General features: G+C 39.6%; 1 long non-coding RNA gene across 1 annotated transcript; it reads left to right on the top strand.

The window, feature by feature from the left end:
- Positions 1–3,101: 3,101 nt before the first annotated feature.
- On the top strand, positions 3,102–8,646 carry LOC115069238. Its single transcript, XR_003848509.1, has 4 exons — positions 3,102–3,240; positions 3,578–3,704; positions 6,756–6,867; positions 8,518–8,646. It is a non-coding gene; the product is annotated as an uncharacterized LOC115069238 (long non-coding RNA).
- The last annotated feature ends 3,938 nt before the right edge of the window (positions 8,647–12,584 follow it).

Below are 12,584 nucleotides of genomic sequence, written 5' to 3' on the forward strand. Positions count from 1 at the left end.
AGAGCTACACCTTCCATTTTGGTTGTTTCAATTCCTAACTTTGTATAGTTTTTCATTTCTCTTTACACCTCTAGCTCCTTGGGCATTATGCCCCTATACCATCTCTGCATTTATATATCTAGGTTTTCAACTATTTATGATTGAAGTTTCTCTTCAATGCTTTAGAGTGTCCATGTTTTATTAATTCATCATTCTGACCATGTCACTGACATACCTTGAATCAGATTCAATGGCCTAGTAAATTAAGTCAGAATGTTATATCCTTTGAAAATTGCCAATATATAACAGTGGGTCACAGTGCCTTTCCTAAGCACCCATTGTATTAAACTGAGGAATGTATTTATAATGTGGGAGAAATAGGATTTGAATTCTTCTCAATCATATACCGTTATTCTGTGAAATATACAGAGATTCATATGAGGGGTCAGTGTGATACAAATCAAAATGGTGTTTTGAGACTTCACTTCCTGAAGCTCTGAGAAATAAAACTCTGTCAGAGAAATTCAGTTATCCCTAGGAAGTGGTGCAGAACAGGCCCAGTTTGAAGACTTAGTGTATTTTTCTATTACTATTAGAAGACACGATTCTTGTTTGAGGCATTCATAAGGTCACAGCGCTAGATGTTTTCTCAGCAGAATATATGCAGAGGTTTTTAAGAAGAGACTGGTTTCAAAAGATTGAGACTGTACTGTGTTCTAACAAAATCGCAGTCCTATCAACTGAACACAAACGACTCCTGAATTATATTTGATGTGCTTTAGATAGCAGGACCCACAGGTCACAGGGAGCTCTCTCCTTCTCGCTCTTCCACGTGGACACATGTCCACAGGAGACAGAGGATCTCACTCCACTGCTTATCCTATTGGCTGCCTAAATCCAGCTATTTGATTTCTGTAGTAGAAATTACACAGGTGCTAAAAAAAAAATTTTTTTTTTTTTTGTGAAAAAAAAAAAAAGTGTAAAAAAAAAAAAAAAAAAAAAAAAAAAAAAAAAAAAAAAACATAGCTGGTCCCAGACATATATCTTTGACTAATTGTTCGACCCAGATTTAAATTTGGAATTCTTGATCATATCAGTGTATGAGTAATTGAACTGTCCTTACTAGCCCATTACTAATGCTTCAAGGATTGGCAGATACATTTTGTCAGTTGTGATAACGGACACACATCTAAGAGGAGATTTTTCTCTCAGATAACATATTGTTAACAGTGAAGTATAGCATGCATCTCATGTGTAGGTATTCAGTTTCACTGTGAGTACCTAGGAGCACAGAGCGTACTAGTCATATGTTTATCAGAATATTTTCCATTCCCATTCCTGATATCACTGCATTTAGTTTTCATCTTGTCTATATAAAAAATAAGGGCATGCATAATTTCTATTTCAGTTCATTTTTCATAAACACCCAAATATTGTGATCAACACACTTCATATATATAATATATTACATATATGTTTATATACTTAACTGTACTTTCCTATTTGCACCATCACATGACTTTGCCTCACATTACTCCAATTTTCCCCATATTTGCTAATGACATATATACATTCATATATATGAATACATGATTAAATATTATCCCTGCAAAATGAGACCATGCATCGACTTTAGAGTTTTCAATATTGATGTAACTTACTAATTTCACCTTTTTTATATAGGTGTGAGGAATGAGAGCTGCGTGAGTATTGAACAAATTTCTGAAATGCATATACAGAATAGATCTGCCAAAGTAAACCAAACAAATGAAGATGGGTTATTTGTGACACAAGTTGATGAATGAAAAAAAAAAAAATCAAACCTGGCAGATCAATGGAGCTAAAATTCCTGATACAGAGCAATGAACACAAGAATATGTTGAGGCTGATATTACACTAGACTGGGTTATACTTTCAGGCCTAGAATCTGGAAAATACTAGATAAAGTCAGCAGTAAATTCCCTGTCTTTTGAGTTTCCTGGTACCTATTTGTTCTATTAACACATGGATGAAATGGCAAGGACATGCTTTCCAATTCCCTTAAAAGTGGCTAACCACATTCTAGATTGTGGAACCTCTTGACTTACTGATATAACATAAATCCACACATACATGATAACATTTGGGGACTATAAGTTAGACTCAAAAGGTCTTCAAAAAACTGTACTAATAAGTGCTGGAGAGGTGGCTCAGTGATTAAGAGCACTGGCTGTACTTGCAGAAGATGTGGGTTCAAATCCCAGCACCCATACTTGCCCAAAATATCTGCTTTAGTAGAAATGCTGAGTGTTAAAATTTTCTATAATATCCTAAGGGCACCTATACTTTGGTGCTGGAAGTCTGAAATCCACCAGAAGATTACTGCCGACGATTGAAGTGAGAAATCCTATGAATCCTTTGAAATGGTGCTTTTCTTGGGGGAGGGTCATATTTTCTTGGTTTTTCATGTGCAGCCAAGGGTAAACTTCCTCCACTTCTTGAGCATGGTTTGGTTCTTGTCCCCTGTCCAGGTAGTCTCAGGATAATTTTTATATCAATATGCTTCGAATTCCTTGTTCATATTTATGTGTTCTTTTTGAGAACAGTATTTTAGAGACCAATTTGCTCTCTTAGGGAACATTGCTTTCGAATGGTGCTTTTCCTTGGGGGGGTGTCATTTTTCCTTGGTTAACATATTTTTACTATTTTGGGGATGAGCTCTGGGCATCTGTTTGGTCTGTTTGTTGTTTTTCCTGAATTTTTTTAGCCAGGAGAATGGAATCTCAAGGTGAGGTTTCAAGATGGGTTTCTTTGGGAGTTGTCTCAAGAGGACAGAACCAGATTGGGGATTTAGGTAGTGGGGTAGGCTGTTTTACTATGTCCAGGTGTGGTCTAAGCCCACAGCAACTGTGTAAAGAGGGTGTGTACTGAGTCCTGGGCTAGAATCACTGGTGAAGCCAATTGGCTGGGATCTAGAGGAGTGTGCAAGGGGCGGGTTCTGAGTGAGTCAGGGACAGTCACTTGTGTCAGAGGAGTGAGTCAAAGAATGAAGTGGAGCAAATTCAAAGTGCTTTGAGAAGGGGTGTGGCATGGGCAGCGTTGGAAGTGTGAGGTAACAGGAAGCTGAGGCCCAGTGGGCGGGACCAGAGAGGAGGTGGAGCGTTGCCAAAGTCTGGCAGGACCGTAGGGCTTTAGGGCCTGGAAAACACCACTAAGACCTAAGGAGACCGGGTCTAGGTGGGACGGGAAACTTCACGGAAGTCACAGGAACCATGCAGAGCGGTCGGTGCAGAGTGGATAAGTGGCGAGTCCGGGAGGGACCATCGGGGTGGAGGAGTGTGTGGGCAGAATACGGAGGCCCTAGGAGTGACTCCTGGTCACGTGATCGGAGTGGCCCAGGGCACTCTGCCTTCAGAGTTGGGGGCTGGGAGCTACAGCAGGTCCCTGAAACTCACGTGGCAGTTAGATATTATTTATGCTTACTCTACAGCAAAGATCGCAGGTCTCAAAACTGGATTGTAAATATTTAGGTATGTTGATGTATGCATTGTCTTAGATTTAGATTATTAAAGGTAACTATCAGACCATATGAACTAAGACGAATCCTGATTCATTTCAGGTTGTGCTGACATTCAGTGACACGGCTGTGGACTTCTAACAGGAGGAGAGGGAATTCCTATATCTTGCTCAGAGGACTTTGCACAGAGGCCTGATGCTGGAGAATTACAGCTGTCTTGTTTTTGTTGGTGAGAATGGTTTTCTTACAGTATTTCTTGCTCATATTCAGATTTCCTTGGGGAATTATTGTGTGTGTGTTTGTGTGTGTCTGTGTGTTAGCTTTGTTGAATGAGTCTCACAACTCATAAAGAGAATATCTCTCAGGAGAAAAGAACAGTGTAATACAAATTTGTCTGTTTTCAGATTTGTCTTTTGGGAGGGGTTATGCTTCTTTCATTTTTGTTCCATATTAAATTCAGAAACTTTATAGGATACAATATTGTCACCCAATCATAGAGTTCCATTTCCAACCTGGTATTTGGGCTCATCTGCAATTAGAGGTGGAACACTAGATATTGAACCTTGAGAACTCTGTAAATATCAGTGTTCTGACAGAATATTCCAGTTGAAAAGACATTGGTAGAATTCCCTGTTATATTCTACCTGTTGACTGCACTACTGTTCAGAAATCCAAGTACTTTTTAAAGACTCAAATCATAAACCACCCAACACAGGCATACAAAGGTGCTAGAGCACTTGGTGTCTTGTGCATTATGCTATGATCATCTGGGGTCCTGGTGCTGATGGTGTTGTCCTGAAACACACTTAAGGGGCAGGTCGTCCTGAGGGACACACTGCTGCACACTTTTTGAGTGGAAACAAATTATCATCAATTATAAATTACATATGTAAGACATGGAGTCAGACGTCCATAAATTAAAATACAATATTTCCTGATTCTACTTCTTAATACTAATTTTTTAAATGTGCATGCATGTATTACCTGCATGTAGGTAAGTGCACCCATATCGTGCAATTCCCACAGATGTTAGAAGCGGCTGTCAGATCCCCTGGGAGTGGAGTTACAGGCAGTTGTTATCTGCCATGTAGGTGTAGTGAATCAAGCCCTTGTCTTCTGCAAGAACAACCAGTGTTCTTAAATAGTGAGCCATCTCTCCAGCCCCAATATTAATTTTTACAAAATGTTTTTTATCATTTTTATTTTATGGGTATGAGTGTATTGCCTGCGTTCATATAAGTGCACCCATGTCTGCAGTACCCACTGAGGTCAGAAGAGGGAATTGGATGCCCTGGAACTGAAATTACAGATAGCTGTTAACTGCCATGTGGGTGCTGGGAATCAAACCTGGGTCCATTGCAAGAACAGCCTGTGCTCTGAACCTCTGAGCTATCTTTCCTGCCCCTTAATGTTAATTTTTGACAAAGAAGAACTATATGTATTTAGTGTGATATTTTGTTTTTCTACATACATTTTTGAAATTGACTATTAAATTTACATATTTACCACTTCATGAATTTTTCCTATTAAAATATATATGGTGGCAGTAATATTGCAATGTAGTTTTGAGACTGAAAACTGGCTATAAACCGAATTTTTATAAAGTGACTGCTCCTCCATACTGGCTGTGAAATTTGAGAGTCTTAATTAAAATCAAAGTCCTCCAAAGTCATCAGGAGAGATACATTTAATGTCTCAGTTAAGTACATAATACACTAGCATTCAAGAAAAAAGTTTCTATTCTTTCTGAAATTCAGCTGCACAACCCTAATGTCCCTCAGTCTATTAGTGGATCCTGTACATTTGCTACATTTACACTGGAGTTCTACTTTGTGGTAAAGGAAAAGGAAATCAAGTAACTTGTAAGTCAATGGATGGAACTAGAAATGGCTGTACTAAGTGAGCCATGGGTGTTCTCTCAATTGTGGTTCCTACCACCAAATCCTGAATACTCAAAGGAAGTGAATTCTGTATGGGCTAGAGATATGTGCACTCACTAATTATTGAAACACTGTTTGAAGAATAGGGAATCTACTGAAATGTCCATTGACAAATGAAAGATTTACTGAAATGCGATATTTCTAAAGAATACACCACTATTCCATGATAGAGAACAGGATTGACCTGGTAGACACTTTATCAGGTAAAGAAGTTGAAACACATGAATCTTCTCATTGAGAACAGGATTGACCTGGTAGACACTTTATCAGGTAAAGAAGTTGAAACACAAGCACTACATGATCTGTCATAAGAGAAATAGAAAAAGGAAAGATAGATGATAGATGTTGAGGGCGCAATAGGAAGCAGTTTGCAGTTAATGGGGGGGATGTGTGGTAAATAACAGAAACAGCTTCCTGGCTTCATGGCTTAACTAAGTTCTATTCTGTGCCACAACAAGGTAAATAAAATAATTCAACTTGCATTTTATATATTAAAATTGTTAGAAAAATATCTGTTTGGATACACTCACCTTAGGAAAGGATAAATTTTTACATGTGAATATATTAATAACTGACTAGATCATTTTCCAATGTATATGTATAACAAAATATCATGGTAATGTCACAAATATGTAAAATATGTTGTCCTCAGACAATAATGGTTTCGTTTTTATTAAAAGCTTTATTTATTTATTATTTTTCATGTGTAAGAGTGTTATGCTTGTGTGTGTATGTACGTGCAGCCATGTCAGCAATGTGTGTGGAGGCTGGAAGACAGTGGGAACCCCTGGAACAGGTGTTCAGTACAATTGTTAACACCATGTTAGTGCTGCAAACCCAACCCACATCCTATGCAAGAGCAGCCAGTATTCTTGACCTCTGAACCATCTCTACAGTCCCAAGAATAGATGTTTAAAATTCACAGTGAATTAATCCTGAACTTCAGCCTTTAAAAGAAAAACTCTCACTTATGAATCTCCCCCCCAATTCTGTCCATGAAGCTAAGTAGAAGCATCAGTGCTGTTTAAATGAACAGTTGCAGGCAAAAGAGAGTCAGGCTACCAGTGCTTCTGAAAGAGAGCTTAGTTTAGCCTCTGTTGCAATGGATGAAAACCATGTTGCTCGGCCTTGTTTAATTAGGAGGTGAGACAGTTACAGTCCCTGAATGTAGTAGAAATTCTTGTTCTTGTTGGCAGGGCAGACCACTCGAAGGCAGGAAAGCAGAAACTTCTATGGGGTCTCCTTGTAGAGCTTTCTTCCTGTGCATCTGCTGTGACAGCAGACAGTATAGTGGCCTGTTTTGTTTTCTGTCGTGCTTCTTCCTCTTTTTACATTGGCAGGTGAAGTGAATTTTCAGTGAACTGAAAAGAAGTTTCTTGAAAAAGAGAGAAGACTGTTTATGTGTTTCCCAGAAAGGAAACTCACAGAAGGAGAGAGATGGCTTCGGTTCAGGTAAATACATCCAAGGGCCTTGACCTTGTACATTTTCTTTCTCTGTGTTTGGGAATTTGAACTTGTAACATAGTCTCATCCAGAAAGTAGCTATATAGACCAGGCTAGCCTGGATCTCACAGAGATCCTCGTGCCTCTTCCTCAGGAGTCCTTGGAGTAAAGGCCTGCACCACCATGCCCGGGCCACATTTCATGTATCACCTGTGTAGTATATCCACCTCTCCATTTTGTCCTCCAGTGCTTATGCTTTCCCACCTAATCCAATCAATTCATGACCAACCATCTCAAAAATGTTTCTGATATGATAGGTGAACGTTCAAACATGTCGGTCTTCAGTTTCTAAGGAGGATAGAATTGAGTCCTCATATGCCACTGTATTGTTGTTTGAACTGTACATTAAACTGATATTTTTGTTTTCTTTAATGCGGGTATTGTATTACGTGTACAAGTGTATTGCGTGAATGTATGTGAGTGCACCTGTGTCGTGCAATCCCATGGAGGTCAGAAGGGACCTTTGGATTCCAATGGAACTGGAGTTAAGAACAGTTCATAGCCACCATGTGGGTGCTGGCAATCGAACCCTTGTCCTCTGCAAGAGCAGTCACTGCTCTTAACTGCTGAGCCATCTCTCCAGCCCCAACAACATTGTTTTTAGTTTGTTAGGAATAAGTTTTCTTCTGGTAGTTACAGAGTGAAGCACACAAAATACGACATTTAATGCAGGATCTCTCCTTTCATCACTGGTAGTTTTCTTCCTTTCTTTGGAAAGTTTTTTTCCTTTCCTGTCTTTCTTCCTTTCTCATTTGTTTGCTAAATCCCAAGTTCTCCAAGTGGAGATTCTGAAGCAGACATCTTCACACTCAATCACAGTACTGCCTCCTTTACTGGTTATTTCATCCTCAGTAAAGAGCTCTCTTTATCAAATGTTACACACATGTGGTTGTCTGATTTTGGAAGCATTTGTGTATGCAGCGTCAGCATTGTTCAGCCGGCGTTGGATCTTGTCTTCAGGTTTTCATTACTCTTCCCTGAGAAGCCAGTTCTCAAATCCTGTTATTGTGGTGTGCATAAGTCAGCAGTGTGTTCCTTCTAGGTAAATTTTAGGTCGGTAAATGAAGACAGCACACACAGTTCTTTATACGCCACAATGTTCTATTCATTGCTGTTGGAGAACATGTCTTTTATACCTAGGGTCCTGGCCTCACTGCAATGTCTGTAAGGAAAGGGTTAAGTCAGGCCCAGCCACAGATCATGTTAAGGTGAAAATCTGTGTTTTAGATAGGACTAATGTGCATGGTTATAAACATTCGAATTTATGAAGCAGTGTTATAAATCAGTGTAACTTTACATCAGATAAGTATATACAACTGATCTCATATGCTACTAATATAGGAGCGAAATGCAATTCCTATGTTGAGGGCTTAATTTAACAATCATAATCTTCATAAAAATTTGGAGGGTCTGATGCTATTCTTTTTTGCACAGAGTTTGAGAGTAGATGATAAATAGTTACTCCATTAAGAAATATCCTTTTTATTAATTTAGATTTCTCATCTAATTCAGAAGAGTCATTTACTAATTATCTCTTTCTTTCTTGGGTCCAGTACCATGTTTCAGTGCACATGTTCTAATTGTCATTTTCCATTTTAGGATCCATTGACATTCAAGGATGTGTCCATAGACTTCTCCCAGGAGGAGTGGGAATGCCTAGACTCTACTCAGAGGGCTTTGTACAGGGAGTTGATGTTGGAGAACTACAGCAATCTGGTGTCTATAGGTGAAGAGATTTTTCTTGGACAAGTTTTTACTATTCTGCATCACTTGACAGATTATAGCCTACTTTCTGCATATGTTAGTTTTGCTACTTAAGTCTTGGATCCTTTAAAAATTAAATTATGGGCATCGTGAAGAACGTATTTATGTTTTATCAGTTCTTTCCATTTCCACTTGTTAGAGGAATTATCCATTTTCTTTACTTTTGGTGTTAATTTCAGCCACCCATTTGTGCAAAAACACTGTAGCCAGAATCTTAAAGTTCCATTGCCATAGCTGAATTGTGAGTCAGTGATAGAACCCACCACATGAAAACTGAAAAAATTCCTAAACTCTCTAACGAAACTGTCAGAAAATAAAAACTGAGAAATTATTGGAGAAGCCAGGAGGGGTGGTGCATGCCTTTAATCCCAGCTCTCAGGAGGCAGAGGCAGGTGGACCTCTGTGAGTTCAAGGCCAGCCTGGTCTACACAGTGAGTTCCAAGACAGCTGGGGCTAAAGGGAGACCCTGTCTCAAAAAGACCAAAAAAAAAAAAAAAAAAAAAGGAGAAATTATCAGAGAGTCGCTCTTTTTTGGTGTTAATTTCAGCCACCCATTAGTACACGGTACTGTAGACAGAATCTTTTTTATTATTTTTTCATTTATAACTTTTAGAAAAACTTTATTGAGAATTTCATACGTATATATAAGGTGTTTTGATCAAATCCATGCCCACTCCCTCCCCTCCAACATTCCCCCCTCTGGAGAGGTAACCCTAAAGTCTTTTAATGATTTCATACAAGTTCCCTTTGGAGCTTCCTTTGGAACAGAGTAGGTTGCCAACAGGCCCAAGGACATTTTGACTTTTAGCCAGTAACTGTGTAGCCAGAATTTTACAGTTCCATTGTGAATTGTGAATCAGTGATAGAACTCACCATAAGAAAACTGAAAAAATTCCTATGTACTTTAATGAGTCTGTCAGAAAAGCAAAATTGTGAAATTATTTGGAGAGTCCGTTATTATTCTGAATATTATTTGTGGAGCATAGTGCCACGTTACAAATTCAGTACTTTCTAAAGAGTCAAGCAAGCATGATGTGCCTCTTCTTCATACACTGGTCTTGCTGTATGTAAGCCGGTTCTGGTCTCCTGTTCTTCAGACGTTTTGATACACAACACAAATCCATAGCACATTTCACAAAATAAATAAGTTATCATAATCAGAATGTGAACTATATCTAGGAACTCTTTTCACCTTGGGGAATGTGACATGAGAGTGATGTAAACTTTTTGAACTCATCTAATCTTTCCTCAGGTATTTCGTACACTGGGTTTGTGATTGTAGAAAAAGATTTCATTTACTATTGATTGAGAAATCATAGTCTTCCCTCCTAACTCTTTTTAATTTTTTTTATTTATTTATATTTATGTTATGTGTATGTGCCAGAGAGCTTTAGTGTCCAGTCAACAGCCTGGGTTGAGGGATCCTCAATTGGGGAATTTCCACTGGACTGGGCTGTGTGTTTTCTGTGGGAAATCTTCTTGCTTATTGAATTATGTGGGAGAGTCCCACCCACTGGAGGTGGTGCTACCCCTGGTCAGGTGGGCCTATGTTGTATAAAAATGCAGGTTCAGCAGGGAGGGACCAGGGGAACAAACCAGTAAGCAGTGTTCCTTCATGGCCTGTGCCTCATCTCTACCTCCACGTTCCTGCCTAATTTCCTACCTCAGGCCCCCTGATGAACTGTGACCCAGAAGAACTCAGATAAAATAAATCCTTTTCTCTCCAAGTTGGTATTCATCAAAGTATTTTGTCACAGAAATGGAGAAACAAAGTAGGATAAAATTGGTAACAGAGAGTAAGGCATTACTGCGACAGTCCTGCTCTTGGTATCTTTAGGAGGACTGTGGTAGTGTTCAGAACTTTGGACTGTAAAAGACATTGAGGGCTTAGAGTTTGTTGCTGTGGAGCTTGGAAGAGTTGTGCTGAAAGAGCTGTGAACAGTGGTGGCCGGGCTTGTGAAGCTTCCAAAGGAAGCAGAGACTATAAGGGCTGTTTGTGTGATCTCTTGAATTGAGAACATTTGCTTTCTGTTCAGCTGGACCTGAAGAATCAGCTGGGATTATGAGACTGGAGTTAAACCTTTGCTTTACTGGGACAATTGATGCTGCTTAGGTGGGGTGAGAAATCAGCTGTAATTAAAAAGAGACCAGCATCACTTTGGCAAAGTCTTCTGCAAAGTATTTCCTCAGCGTCAGCACAGGAACTGTGATTCAGAGGGGGTATGAGAGTCCATTTCAAGGTGGAAGCAGGATGTGGTAATGTGTAATAGTCTCCTCCATGGTTCTGGTGTTGAAATTGTGAAGGGATCACAGAGAGCAGCTGAGAATTGTCACCCGAAAGTGTGTACTGTTTTATATTGTCATATTAATGTTAAAATCATATCTTTTGGACAAGAAATCAAAAAGTTGTGGTATAATAGTGATGTAGACAAGGGTTCAGTTGAACTGGATAGCTTTAGTGACAACTTGACATATCTGGGTTGAGGCATGCTCAATTGGGGAATTTCCTCCATTAGACTTGCCTGTGAACAAGTCTGTGGGCATCTTCTTGACTATTGAGTGATGTGGGGGGGGGTCCAGGCCATTCTGGGTGCTGATATCCCTGGGAAGGGGGGCCTATGTTGTATAAGAAAGCAGGTTGAGCAGGGACCAGGGGAGCATGCCAGTAAGCAGCGTTCCTCTATGGTCTGTGCTCCAGCTTCTACCTTCAGGTTCCTGCCTGGAGTTCCTACATTTGACTCCCTGATGAGCTGTGACCTTGGCAATGTTAGCTAAATAAACCCTTTCCTCCCAAAATTGGTATTGCTCAGAGGATTTTGTCACAGCAATGGAGAAACAAACTAGAACAGCGTATGAAGGTATTACTTGCATATATGTAAATGTGCCTATGTCCTGCACTGCCCATGGAGGTCAGAAGAGAGTATCGAATCCACTGGAACTGGAACTGTAGTTAAGGACATTTTTACCCACCACGTGTGTGTTGGGAAACGAACCTGGATACTCTGGAAGAGCAGCCCGTGGTCTGAGCCACTGAACTATCTCTGCAGGCCCCTCTTGTCTTTCTTTATGCTGCTGAATCAGTCGGTCCTGTCACTCTTTGACTCAGTAATGAGAGTTCTAAAGATGTCATTCAGTATATTGCCTTCTTTCCTTACATTCACACTGCAAATGAAATAGTGTTTACCGACGGAGGAGAAAAATGTTTTTTTCAAATGTATTCACCTGTTTCAGGCACTCAAGTGGAATAGTAAAGACACAGGATTTTCTTTTAATTGAACAGTTGTAATTTTTAGACATTTTTCCATATAGTTGATTATACTATTAATGTTACCAACCAATGAGTTTTAAAAGGCTATTCAGTTATTCATTATGAAAGATGCTGCTAAGACTAGAAATTCACAGCTATGTTGGCTCATGCCTTTATTCCCAGCACTAGCGAGGCAGAGGGAGGTGGATGTCTGTGAGATTAAGGGCAACCTGGTCTACCTAGGTAGATAATTCTAGGACAGGTGGGGCTACAGAGAGGCCCTGTCGCAAATGAACCAGGTTAAAAAAAAAAGAATAGGAATGCATAAGACACTGTAAATGCCCCACATTAGTCTTCCCATTCAATACTTGACCCATTTCTCAGTTTTCTTCCATTTAGCATACTTTGGGAAAGTTTTTGACTTCACATTATTTCATGAATTGTTCCTATAAGGATTTTATGAATGATTATAGAGTTTTTTGTTCGTTTGTTTGTTTGCTTGTTTTTTGACTTTTTGAGACAGTCTCCCTGTAGTCCAAGCTGGCCTGGAACTTGCTATGCAGACCAGGCTGGCCTTGAGCTCACAGAGATCTGCCTGCTTCTGCTTCCCTAGTGCTGAGATTAAAGGTGTGCTCCACCACACCCAGTTTATTAT

Source organism: Nannospalax galili, unplaced genomic scaffold (genome assembly GCF_000622305.1).
Source record: "Nannospalax galili isolate Female #2095 unplaced genomic scaffold, S.galili_v1.0 scaffold2912, whole genome shotgun sequence".
Lineage (NCBI taxonomy): Eukaryota > Metazoa > Chordata > Mammalia > Rodentia > Spalacidae > Nannospalax > Nannospalax galili.